Raw genomic sequence first — 14,771 nt, forward strand, 5'->3', positions numbered from 1 at the left:
TGAAGCAGAGATATACAGGGTCCCCTCAGCATGTTTGGAGCATGGTACAGGTGGCCTCCTGGTAGGCTGAATGGATTTAGGCAGGGCACCAAACGCATCTGCTACATCTGTCAATTTTATGGTGAACTTCTCTCCATTTCCATTCTCTACCCTCGTCCAAGTTCTTATTCCCTCTTCCTTGGACACAGCTTCCTTCCCTGTGTTCCCATGTTCATTGCAACCAGGGCAGTTTTCTCAGAAAACATCTGTGATTATATTCTATCCCACCAGCTTAAAACTTTTTGGTGGATTTACCTTGTTTCTAGAAAAATGAGCAAAGATTAAACTGTTGACACAGTGTGATAGAAGGCTCTCCCCAGTCTGGTTCCTGCTGCTCCAATCTCATTTTGTTACACTATTCCCCATGATTTTAATGTTCTAGCCATATTGGCTTTTTTTTTTTTTGGTGAATTTCCCAAATAACTATACAACATCTCACTTCAAACTCTTTACTAGAACAGAATATTTTCTGATGTACTTCCTCTATTTCCTTTCACAATGCATACCCTATTTACTTAGTTATTTTCTCTTCAAGATTTGAAACAGAGCATATCAAAATATTTTCTCCATATTATTGTTGCTCCTAATACTCTGATAGACACTAAAATAGTGCTTAAACAGCCTCATGACTAGGAACTGCTGTTTACTCTTTGGCTATCAACTGGGTGACCCTTCCGCCTCTCCTATCTCAGTGTTATCTTATCGGTTCCTTTTTTTCATTGTGCACTCAGGCATCTTATCGGTTCCTTTTTTTCATTGTGCACTCAGGCATTGTAATTACACAATTACTTGTGTGAGTATTGTATTGATGATTGTTTCTGCTATTTACTAACAGCAAACGAAATGGTTAAGTTATATGTCTCTCTAATCCTTACTATACATCTGAAAATTGGGAATAATTATGTGTACTTCACAGGATTGTTGTGAGGATTAAATTAAGTTATTTTATGCAATTTGCTTAGCACGGTGCCTGGCATACAGATAGACTTCAAGAAAGGTTAATTATCCTCACCCTTCTCCAGCTTTTAACCATGTTGGTATCCCACACATCTCTCTCCTCTTAACACAATCAGATAGTTCCTTACTCTGTTCTCCTAATATTTTCAGTTACTAAATGGAAAGAAAAAAAAAAAATCCTTCCTCACACAGCAAACAGTGAAAACATAATATAACAAACCATGAATATGAAAGTACATTTTCAAGAGTTTTTCATTATTTAACAACTGCAAAATGAAAATCATTGGTGAACATCACATACTGGCATGATTTTTTGTTGCAAGTAAAACAAAAGAAAAACAATAGATTTAGTTGCATTCTGTAACGAGCATGGTAGAGCCCAGAAATGTATCAATTGTTCAAACAGAAATTGCATAGAAAAGTGTGAATCTAATTAAGACTTGAAAGCAAACTGAAAATTGACACTGTGTCAAAAAGCACCTTGTACTAGATTCAGCTTATTTATCCAATTAAGGATATAATCACTAGTGTGTTACAAAGAATATTATTTGAAGTCTTCTTTTTATTGTTGTTTTACTCCTTTTTACTTTTCACAAAAAGTATGAATCTAACATTATTTTTTTTTCCTTAAGTATGTCAAGGCTCCGTTAAGCACGCTTAATAAGCTGAAATTCAGTGAGGATTGCATAGGAATTTTGCTTTTTATCCTATTTCAAAATGTCAACTGCATTTTCCTCAACAACAGTTCATTAGCATAAACAGATCTGCTCCTTTTGTTGTCACTTATGTTCAGTTGTGTTTTAGTCTTTAATATAGAGTTTACAAGGTAAAATAATTTGGAAGAAAATAAATTGATACACATTACATAAGGAAAAAACTCAGCCTGAACAGGTCTTTTTAAAAGTTTCTCTCCTTCCAATTAATTTATGTTGCCTTTTAAAGTGTATTTCTGTTTAAAACTACTACATATTCTTAATATTTTTCCTCTTTTGTTTACACCATCTTTTGCAAAGACTAATTGTTCATTGAATGAATACTTATGAGAGATCTTCAAAAATGTCATGGAAATATTTGGGTTATCCTTCATTTCTATTTTTCCATAAACTTTTTGTAGTGCCCTCATATTTAAAAACATATGCTTGTTTTTGAAAGAAAATTGATTACAATGGTTTTAAATTTTAAACTAGGTATTAGGAGAATACTTTATGTCATTTAAAGTTTTATTTTCCTAAAATGTTATGAACTTATACTTCTTTAAAATATTTTCTTTGGTATTTTTCCAATGATGGCTTATTATTAATAAAAATGAAAGTTATTAAAATCTAGTGATTCAGGCCGGCCCCGTGGCACACTCAGGAGAGTGCGGCGCTTGGGAGTGCAACAGCGCTCCCGCCGCGGGTTCAGATCCTATATAGGAATGGCCGCTGCGCTCACTGGCTGAGCACGGTGTTGCAATCCCCTTACTGGTCACAAAAAGACAAAAAAAAAATAAAATAAAAAAATCTAGTGATTCAATGAGATATGCTAAATTTATACCTTTATGGCTGTTGTACTCATGTGATTAGATAAATGCTTTTACATTAATGAAAATGAAAATAAACCTATTGATGATTCTGTTACATTTTGTTACCTTGCACAACTTTGAAAATAATAGCAACATGGTAAAATTGAGGTGTGTCTTTGATTGAAACTGTACGTTTAAAATATAATATTGCTGATTTACAGAGCATGTTAATTTCAGATTTGCATAATAAGTAGCATTGAGTAGTTGTCACAATATAATATATATTAAGACTTTCAAATTTTTTCATAAAGTATTTTTTTCAATTTCGTATATGTTTCTAAATTAAACCCTAGTTCTACAAGGTACACTTCTAGAAGTTTCTGTTTTATAGTTTTATATTTGTTCAGTTACTTATGAATCCCCCATAGACAAAGGCCTCATTTCTTATTCCAATAAACTGCATAACTGATGCATAGACTATCAAATCAAAACTCGTATGTAATGATGCATTTTTAATATTGTACCAATTTGTGGAATTGTCTCCCATTGTGTTTCCAAACAATATTTCTTCTGAAGTATTTAATTCTCACATGGCACTTATACTTTTAACTGTGCATTTAATTCCTAAATAATTGCCATCAATATTTATATGATTGAGCTTTTATACTATTACATGTGGTATTGCTGCCATTAGATATTTCCCAAAGGTTTACTTTTCAGACTCATATAGTGTTTCAGTGTCATATTTTGCAAGGCATACTTTTTATGATACAGTATTTAACTCTAAGCTTCAGCCCAGGCTAATGAGTAATGACAACCCATTAACATGCTTTATAAAAAATTTACCATTACATTTTAAAGACATCTAATTACATTGTTGCCAATATCTATTTCATTAAGTCTTACTTATGAATGGTAATATTTATTTTGCCTTGATACTAACATTATATTACTATATTTATATCTTTGTATTTACCATCTTAAAAATGACGCATAGTTATAGCAACTAAATTATTTTAATAAAGCCAAATACTTTTAAATAGTAATTATTTCATTATAAGCAAATATTTTGCTTTCTAGTATTGATAAATAATTATATTAAACAAAAAACATACACATTTTTATCAAAGTTTAATTTTCCACCTATTTTTTGCAGTTAATCAGTCAAATATAATCTTAACGTTATACAACCTGAAGAAAATCATTAATAATTATATTTGCTGTTAATGTGCTGCTATTTTATAAGTATTTTAAATACCTTTTCTCATAAAAATGAGTTTATAAATTCAATAATGACAGAGTCTAACTTCCTTTGAAAATATAGCATAATGTATATTGCTATAATTGTTATTATAAGTGCTTTGGGACATAAGCTTATTTTTGACACAGGGAAATAGCAAACATCTCAAAGCAGTTAATAATGCATAATGTGCAATACGATCAAATGAGAAAAAGAAAATGAGTATATATGAAGTGAAATTTTATTCATCTATTACTTTCCAAAGTACCACAACATTAAAAATATATTTATTCCATGACAATATTCTACACCTAAGAACCATAAAGGAAAGCATAAACACGTTAAAAATTTCAACAATACATAATTATTGAAAGGCAACAATAAAACTGTACAATGTATAAATGAAGCATAACATCTCCTCACAGGACTTCAAATCTATAAAGTTGTACTTCTGATTTATTTTATAAATTTAAGTTTTGCAGTGCAGTAATAAATTCTGTTATTTATAATTTTTATCACATTTTTTAAAAATGACAGTTGGTTTGGGAATTTTTAAATCTACTAGAAAATTTTATTCTCCTGTCTATTCAATTTTCATTTAAGAACTACTCTTTTAGTAGCATATTTTATTTCTTAATTAAATCTATGTATTTAAAAGCACATACACACATACCTGTGTGTGTGTATATACATATATATCACCTTTTTTTTTTTTTAGTGTACAGTACCAATACTTCTATAATGAAACTGGTTCTTTTCGGTTAATTATTTTTTCAGTGTCCTGTGAAAGTCTGCATATTAACTCAGAGTTGAAGAAATAGAAAATAAAAAAAGGATTCTTAATAGTTGCTTACATTTTTGAAATGTTCACCTCTTTAGTCCTATTCGAGCCTGTCATAAACATAAAAATCTAAAACAAACTGGCTGTAAAGCAAATTTGTCTGTATTACTAGCTCAGTCTATTATTTTCAACCTGTTACTGGGAGATTTTATTTAGGATAATGGCAGGCAGTTTCCTAAGATGATTCGTAGCCTTGAATAATCCCCTCTTAAGTGTAGGCAGAACCTGTGAATATGATAGTATATCACTCCCATGGTTAGATTACATTTCATGGCAAAAGATATTTTACAGATGTAATAAAGGTCCCTAATCAGTTGGCTTTGTATTAATCAAAAGAGAGATTATCCTAGGAGGAGCTGACCTAATCTGGTGAGTCTTTAAAAGAGACTCGAAGCAGCAGACACATTCAAAGCAAAAGAGGTACTCCTCCTAAACTCAAAGAGACAAACATGTTGTGAACTGCCTTTGGAAGAAGCTACGTGGCAAGGACTTAAGTGTGCCCTCTAGGTGCTGAGATCAGTCCCTAGCCAGTAACCAGTAGGAAAAGGAGACTTCTACGACTGCAAGCAACTGAAATCTGGCAGCAACCAGTGAGTTGGAAGAGGACTCTGAGCCTCAGGTGACATGACAGCCCCAGCTGACACCCTGATATCAGCCTCATAAGACCCTGAGCAGAGGACACAGTTAACCTATACTCAGACTCCTGACCCACGGAAGCTGTGAGATAATAATTTATTTTGTTTAAATTTGTAGTAATTTGTTCTGCAGCAATAGAAAACTAACACAGGACGTAAAGGAAAAGAAAATAGGCACTTATTTAGAGAATTATTAGGATATTTGTAAAATCAAAAGCTATTTGTAAGAAAAAAATAGAAAAAGTTGAAACATAAGGTATTAGGTTTTCTACCATTTGTGCTTAAGTTGCCAAGCCAAAAGTTCTGTATGTTAGCCATTTTCTATTAACTTGATAAATCATGGAGTTTCTAGTCAAAGATTCATTTTATATATTTATATTGATGTCATAAATATTTAGGCTAGAAAGTTGTTCTTATACGCACTGATGTGTCTTTGTTATTTGTGATTTATATGTTTAATCTATATAAGGGCCTAATAGAGAAAGGGTGAGTTAAATTTGGAGTATTATCTGTGATATAAACTGATTTGAATTTATTTTTATCACATGGCTGTAAAGCTAGGGCTAGGGGTCACAGACCCCTCTAGTCTTCTTGCACAGACTGGGTCACAAACCCTCCACACTCGGTCTATGAGCTAGGTAATAGGTAAAAGGTCCTGGGAGCCGTGGGTAAAAAATTAACTGATTTTATTAAGAGTTAGGAGCAGCTGTCCTAGTGGCTTCTCTGAGAGTTCGGAGAAGCACGGTGGATCAGAGCTGTTAGTCTTTGTACTCAAGTCCATAACCCAGGACACCTGGGTGCCCACATGCAGTTACATTAAGTAGTAGCAAGGAACACCTGAAGATATTTACAGCAAATGCTAGGCAAGATTCTGAGCATCTGAGGGGCCCTGACCATTTTCCTATATTTTCCCAACAATGGCCAAAGCATAGTTAATTCCATTTTTATAATCATGTCTGGATCTTGATCAAATATAATAGGTTAAAATTTTAAACATTTAACAACTTACGAATTTGATAGTTATAACTAGTACTAAAATATATCTGACCATAATACAAATCTTGAATATATAAAGTGTTTAAGATCTTACGCTATCCAAGTGATTTGAGTCAAGCTTATTGACAGCTGAGTTATGTAGTCATAGTTTCATAATTCAAGTATCAAGGGAATGTTCTTTCTATAAAAACAAAAAATAACCTATAATCCTCAGTTTAAGTTATGTGTCAATTTGCTAAGCTGTAGTCCCCACTTGTTTAATCAAATGCTAATGTGGGTATTCCTGTGAAGGTATTTTGTAAATGTGATTGAAGTTCATAATGCATTGACTTTAAGTACAGGAGATTATTCTTGATGATCTGAATGAGCCTTGATTTAAGCAGCTGAAAGACCTTATGAAGAGGAGAACTGAGGTTTCCCTGAAAAAGCAATTTCACCTGTGCACTGCAGCTTCCGCACTTGCCTGAAAGTTTCTGGCTGCTCTTCCTGATGGCCTGCACAATAAATTTCAGATTTGTCTAGCCAGCCCTCACTATATAGGCCAAATCCTTGTAAAAAAAAAAATCTCTTGCTACATATAAGAGTATTCTGAGTGTTCTCCTGGTTCTGTTTCTCTGGTGAAGCCATGATATATAACCTCTTTGCTTTGCAAATTTGTTACAATGACAAAGAAAACTCTGATGAATATAAAATCATTAGGTAGATACCTTTCATGTTTTAAACATCATCAAAGGCATGATATTTAAACACCAAAGAAACAAAAATCCTAGCTGGCAAACACATCTACCAGGCAGCATCTGAAAATCAGCATCCCCAACAATTCACTCTGGATTTAAAAAAAAAAAAAAAAAAAAATAAGATGATAGTCACATACCTTCATAAAAACTTTTCAAAATAAATAGCACTCAATAAATGTTCTGTGTGTGTATGATTATTCCTGAATTGGTATTCAGTTTGAATTATGCATATATATAATGTACATGTATGGTATTATTCAAAAATGTTTTAAAAGGCTAACAGGAATAAGAAGGGTTTCTGAGATAGCATGTACTCTCTCACGAGGGCAAGCATTAAATGGCATTGAGGTCATATCACCAGGGATTCAATCATTTCTGACAATCCCTTCAACAGAGAGGATTATGGGCTGACATCTCATTATTGTAGTACTGAAACATGAATAATTTGTCCTACACTGATGGCCAGGAGATACTGAAATACATACAGTTATGAGGTTATAGTTCTAAAGAATAAACTCTAAAAATATTACAAAAGAATAATAGTGGGAAAGGCATACTAATGAAAACTGTATGATTGTATACACATATAATTTATATATATATTGGATTTTGTTTGTTAAATAATTTTGGTTATCTGGTATTAATCTTATTAAAAAAATTAAATTGTGTCTTTAAAACATTTCTATTCCACGAATGTTCAAATTTCCTAAAAAATTAAATGGCAGAGAAATAATAAAAATGAAAGAAAGAACATAAGATTTAATATTTATGTTTAAATTACAGACAAATAATGTAATCTTTCTTGGAACTTAAAATTTATACATTTTCTTCTGTGTTTTTTTCTTATTTAATATAGATAAGATAATGATGCAGACTAATTGCATTTCTATGAAGAGAATAAATTTAAATACAGCATCAAAAGTGTGGCAGAAGAAAGTGAAAATATTGTACTTATTTTATAAATAATATTTATAAAGGAAATCTTGTTTTCTAAGAATATATGATACTATTCATATTTAAAATATAAAAAAACATGAAATCAGCTTAATAATGATTTTAGAACAGTTGTTACAAAGAATAAGTATTATGGTTTGATATCAAGTTTACTAATAGACTATATAAATATCTCTGTCCACATTCTTAAAGCGAACAGTGCATAGATGGAGTAAGACAGGTACTGTAAGTGTGTAAGCAATTTCAAGGTACAAGTATTTTGTGCTGCAGGGAAAATTAGCCTGCACCATAGAGAACTGATTTAGGTATTTTATCCAAACTTCAGCATTGACATCAGTATTGAAAAATCTCATTTGTCCAAGAACTACGGATAAATATTCTCTATTTCATTAAGTGAATTAAACTGAGTCATTGAAAATGTGTTTTATTACTTAAAAATGGCATTGGGAAATTACCAGATATAGCTTTAATCTGTCTTTTAACAAAGAATATAATAATAAAAATGACCATGAAACAGAGAGACACTCACAGGTTATGTAAAACTTCCAGGTCCATTTGTCCATCACTTGTAAATCTCTCAGATAGTGAAGGGCAAAAACATATTTACTTGGTTTCTTCATAAATTGATTTTAACTTGGAATGAAAACAGATCTTAAAAGGGGCCACATATATTTTTTTACTGATGAAAATATTAAAGAAATATTATGGTTCTCTTACCATCTTCATATGCAGGTTATATAATATTTAGCAGTATTTTCTTAAAATTAAAATGATAACAGCAAATACACAATGTGACAATACAGAGAATAGAACTAAAAATAATATTTGTTGGCAAAGGATTTGTGTAAAATTTATGTTCTATGTACGTGTATATACATGTGTGTGTTTATATATATATATATATACACATAAGAATATTATAATTTTAAAAAGCACTAATTAGCCTAATTTTCATTTTCCCCAACTATTTTTAGGTTTTACTCTCTTTCCATGACTCTTCCCATAATATTTTATTTTTAAAATGTATCTGAAATTAAATAACTTTTCCAAATATCACAATAAAGTCATAAAGTCATAGAGTTGATGATTTTAAAGTGTATTTTTGCAGAAACCAAAAGCAAGTTACCTCCCACGTGGCTAAAAATAAAACTGATCTATTGATTTACTTGCTTCTATTTTCTCACACTTGTTGATATTAAATCACAAATAAAAGCATAGTTATGTTCTTACAGACATGTATGTAAGGAAATATTGTTATGATTACAGTCTGGAATGAGTATATATTTTGATGTTGATACAAAGGGAACATTAGTGTTGTTTTGATTTTCAATAATTCAGATGTTAGTCTTTTGGAACTGTCAGACACATTTCTTGAGTATATCCAAAATGAAGGTCACACGGTTACTGTAAGAAAATCATAGCTAAAGTGATTTAAAATGCAAGAGGTACAAGTGATTTAATTATGTGCTAAAAAATCAACAGAACAAAAATGATATTCTCTATGTTTTAAACAGAAATATGAAAGCTTCTGATAGGGAAGGGAAATTTTCTACACAGTTAAACCGTCATCAAGTTAAAGAAGCACGTAACCTCTCTTGGCTCAGTCCTTCAGAGAGTGGACTGATGACCTGAAGCATGATCTGAATCGATGGGACAGCCAGATATCTCTACACACACAGATAACTTGCTTTCTTCCTGAGAACTTCTCCAGTATAGTCAGAGCTGGTGACCTCAAAGAGCAGGATGACCGAGAGTGTGACTAAGGAGGACTCCGTCCCCATTTTCTCTGTGGCTCTAAGTGCAATGTGGTCATTTTAAAACCAATGCAGTTCTTTAACCAATATGTAATTCTACCTATATATAAATATATAAATAAAATGGTAACCTTGTTACAGCACATTTAACAGTGCCAATTCCACATTAGATTAATTATTATCTAGTTTCCCTGAAAAAAAAAAAAATCACTGTAAGGAACACTCAGTTTTTTCTTATAATATTAAATGAATCAGAAAATAAGAAGTTATGATGATGGTTTTGATGATGTCCAAGTCCAGGAAGACTAAAGAGTTTTAATAACTTAAGAAATTGGTTGCTGAAAACTTTGAAGGGAGAAAGTTTGTGCAGGCATCTAAGTGCAGAGAGAGTGGCTGAGACAAATGAAGTAGGAGGACCCTAAAAGTAAGCTTTTTTTCTCTTAGGGTACTTTTCTAAGGTTTTTTGGCAACATCCCTTACAGTAATTTCTAGACCGGTGGTCCCAAACCACCTTTCGAGAGATATTTTTCTCCATTCCATCTTCCTCAAGATCATATAATTGAAATGGTTGTGTAACTTAAATGTGTGCTAGAGAATATATTTAATTTTATCTTCATAGCTCCGGCATAGTTGAATCTACACCTGTTAAATCAAGATGGACAGAACCGTTTACTGCACTTCCCTCCTCTCCATGTTATACACGTTCCTTCTCCTTTGAACCGAGCTTTGCACACCTACTGTTACCGTGCCCTACTTTCTCCTTTATAACCCCACAGTATATCCCACGCCCACATTCTTGTATGGCTTCTGTCTCCTATGATACCAGTGAAGTCCCAGTCACCACATATGATTAGGATATTCACTTTAGCAATGTTATTCTGTGTCACTCTGAACAGGTTGACACTCTCTTGAAATGCTCATTTTACAAATGAGTTTTACAAGGCAACCATAGCGTTTTGTGAGATGTTTGGTTATTTAAAAAAAATTCCTGGTAATCAAATTAGTGTGGTTTTGAATAAGCAAAATTAAACCATTCTTTCTCCCATGATTTCTCAGAATCTTTCTTATTAGTAATGTGCTCTGCCAACTTCTGAGAGGAAAACACAGGATCTGTATGCTTCACATTAGTTTGACCAGGAAACCTGCTTCTGAAGCTATCATGGTTGTCTTTTTTCTTTTTTATTCTTTCACTCTCTTTCTCCCAAGCTTTCTCTTACAAACTTAAATATTCTAGAGTTCACTTATCTTCATGGTTTTAGAAGTTAAGGCATAATTAGCAATTGTTAAAACATTATCTTTGCCAATTGTTTAAAACTTTTTGCTACATTTTAATTGTTGTATCTGCATAGTGATACACTTGAACTTGCCCACCACCAAAATAATCATTTTTTCTCCAAAATAAGTTTCCTCAATTAAATATTTCCATTCTAAAAATACTAATAATCTGTCAATATCAATGAAAAATATTTTATTTAAATACTTTAAAATTTATGTTGCATACTAAATTTAAAATTACAGAATCTGATAGACAACCACCATGTTAATTTTCAGCCAAACTTATCTCAGTGTTTTTTTTTTACACAAAATGAATTATTGAACACAGCAAAAACCACTTTCTCCCCCTTTCTATTCCCCTTCCTGAGTTATATACTTAAGCTGTTTGTGCTTCTTTTTATGAAGTCTTTATAATTTTACTACCTATATATGACATAACAATATATGGTGTTTTGCAAGTTTTTATCTGACTTTATTTGCCTCAGTTATATATGCTGGCCTACATGATCTAGTTTGTTCATTTTGACTGCTGCGTAGTTTTGCATTTACTAAGGTCTTTTGATCCATTCTTTCAATGATAAATATTTGCATTGTTTGAAAATTTTCCCTGTTAGAACCTCCCACCCACTTTTAATTAATTAATTTATTTTACCCTCAGCCTGGATCTTAGAACAGTTTAATGTCATTTATTTCTTCCCAAATTTGTATAATTCTATTCCCTTAATCCCTGTAATACATTATTATTCTAGTGTTTAATACAGTCAACATGTATTTAGATTCACTTTATATCTCCAACTTTATTTCTTCTTCTTGCTGTCTTGCATATGAGACTTTCCATATGAGTGCACTTTTCTGCCTAAAGTTTTTTCTGCTCTTTCCATTTGGTTGTTTCCTTGTTTTAAGAAAATGCTGGCTACAGAATTCTACCAAAGCAAGTCCCCATTTTCCCCTTTCCTCGGCAGCCAATAGAAGATAGTATGCCCATATCTTCTTCTTATCAATGTTGATATTTCAAAATCAGCTATCAACCTCACTATTGGTCTTTTATTTTTTATTTTTATTTTTTTATTTTTTATTTTTTGGTCTGTGAAAAAGCACGCTTTATTGGGAGGCAGAATGCTGCAGAGTGACCACATCATACTCTGAAAGATATACAGGATGTTTAGCTAATAAAAATCAACCGGAACATGGTTTCCTCTGGGCAACTTTCCCCACCTCTTGGGGGTTGGGAAAACTCTCAGCCATTTTTCTGAATGCAACTGTGGTTCACTAGAGATACAGCCCCTCAGGGGTGCCTTCTTGTTTTTTATAAAGAACATTTTCCTTAGATTTTTTGAAGTCTTCATTAGTTACTTTCATTCTACGTTCTCTCAAGGCCATCAGACCAGCTTCTGTACAAATTGCCTTGATGTCGGCACCCGAGAGGTCATCTTTAGCCATGATCAAGTCATCCAGGGTCACGTCATCGGCCAATGTCATCCTGCTGGTGTGAATCTGAAAGATGCGCTTCTTAGTCTTTTCATTGGGCAGGGGGAACTCGATCTTCCTATCAATGCGGCCTGGTCTTATAAGTGCTGGATCCAAAGTTTCTATTCTGTTTGTGGCCATGATAACTTTCACGTCTCCCCTTTAATCAAAGCCATCCAACTGGTTTAACAGTTCCAACATTGTTCGCTGAATTTCTCTCTCACCACCAGAATTTGAGTCATATCTTTTTGTCCCAATAGCATCAATTTCATCAATAAACACAATGGATGGTGCATGTTCTTCAGCAACTCGAAATAATTCCCGTACAAGTTTGGGCCCATCACCTAGGTACTTCTGAATAAGTTCAGAGCCAACAACTCTCAAGAACGTGGCTGAAGTTTGGTTTGCTACTGCTTTGGCTAACAAGGTTTTACCTGTGCCAGGTGGACCATACAGAATGACCCCCTTGGGGGGCTTTATACCCATCTCTTCATAATATTCAGGATGAGTGAGAGGAAGCTCCACAGATTCCTTAATTTCCTGGATTTGGTTGTCCAGCCCCCCAATATCAGCATAGGTCTCCTGGGGGGCCTTTTCCACCTTCATCACTGTGACCAGGGGATCTGTGTCATCCATCAGCACCCCAATCACCGCATGCACTTTGTGGTTGAGCAGGACTGAGCAGCCTGGTTCCAGCAGATCCTTGTCTACAAATGAAAGAATGCTGACATAGTGTTCTGAGCCCACAGATGTAGACACGATAGCATGATTGTCATCAATGATCTCTTCCAAAGTTCCTACTGACATTGGGGTCCCCCTCAGATCATCCACCTTTGATCTTTCCTCCTCTTGCTTTTCTTCTAATGGTTTCATTTGTTCCTGATTTCTAATGAATTCTTCCTCCATGAGAAGATAGTCTTTAATTCTCTCTAACTTCAATAATTTTAACCGGCACTGAGTGTGAGGTGTCACCAGTGGCAGTTTGCTGGCAGCATCTGGTCCCTTTGTTTTCTTCTTCTTTTTCCCCACTCTAGTTGGTACAGGAGGTTCATATTTCTTCTTCTTGTCCTTGTCATCTTTCTTGCCACCTCCAGGACCATGACCACCACTCTGACTTTGACCCATCTTGCCTCGGCCCCTCGAGCTGCCACGGCCGGAAGTGCCTTGGTCTTTTAAATATAATTCTTCTTCCCTGGCTGATTTTAAGATTTTTTTTTTTCATCAGAAAGGACTTTTTAGTTTCACTATGATATTCCTACTGTGGATGCCCTTTTATTTTTTAAAATACTTGATTGCAGTATAATTGACATGTGATAGATGGAAATTTGATAGCTTTTAACATATACTTACACCCATGAAACGATTAGCACAATATGAATAATGAACATTCTAGTATACATCACCATCAAGTTTCCCTCACCCCTTTGTAGTCCCTAATACTCTCCCTGTCATACACCCAGATAGTCACTGATTTGCTTTCTATAGTTGTTATTTTCTAGAATTTTCTATTAATAGTACCATTCAGAATGTACTCTTTTTACCAAGCTTCTTCAACTCAGTGCATTCTTTTTCTTTGCTGAGTAATATTGATCATCCCTTGTTAATGGGCATTTGTGTATCAATTCCAGTTTTGGCTGTGATAAATAAAGCTACTATGAATATGTGTGTACATGTCTCTGTACAGACACTTGATTTTTATCTCTTAGTCACACATCTGGGAGTACAACCAATGAGTCATTTGATAGATGTATGTTTAAGTTAAAAAAGAAACAAACTGCCTAATGGTTTTCTAAGTGGAGGTACCATTTACATTCCCAGCAGCATTGCATGAGTTTTAGTTCCTCCATGTCCTCAACCTGGTAAGATCAGTTTTTACAGTTTACTCATTCTAATGAGTGAGCAGTAGTGTCTCATTACTGATTGCATATGTATCCACCTAATGAATAATAACATTGAGCATCTCCTTGTGTGCTAAATTGCCATCTATGTATAATCTTTGGTTAAGACTCTCTTCAAATTGTTTTTTGAGAAAAGTAAGTAGTTTTTTGATTTAAAAAATAAACTCCACGGTCCATTTCTTTTGGCCTTTGCCTTTTTTCCTTTTTTTCTGCCAGAGATATGGACATATCTCCTGGATATGCAGCAGGAAACTTCCACTAGGAGAAGAAATCTTATGCTGTGGAAAGTAAACCAGGAATCAAATGAAACCTAGGTTCCTAATGACATTCTTGAGCAACCTAACTTTCATCTGTAGTCAACAGTCCGGCATCATCCTACAGGAAAAAAAGCTCCTCACTTGTATAAGTCACTGTTTTAGCTTTTTCTGTAACGTGTAGGTGAGTGAGTGAGGAAGAAAAGTCAAATGAGAAATA

General features: G+C 33.5%; 1 pseudogene; it reads right to left on the minus strand.

Moving 5' to 3' along the window:
• Nucleotides 1-12,041: 12,041 nt before the first annotated feature.
• Nucleotides 12,042-13,557, minus strand: LOC134361884 (26S proteasome regulatory subunit 4-like; annotated as a pseudogene).
• Between the last annotated feature and the right edge of the window lie 1,214 nt (nt 13,558-14,771).

Source organism: Cynocephalus volans, chromosome 13, assembly GCF_027409185.1.
Source record: "Cynocephalus volans isolate mCynVol1 chromosome 13, mCynVol1.pri, whole genome shotgun sequence".
NCBI classification, from domain to species: Eukaryota; Metazoa; Chordata; class Mammalia; order Dermoptera; family Cynocephalidae; genus Cynocephalus; species Cynocephalus volans.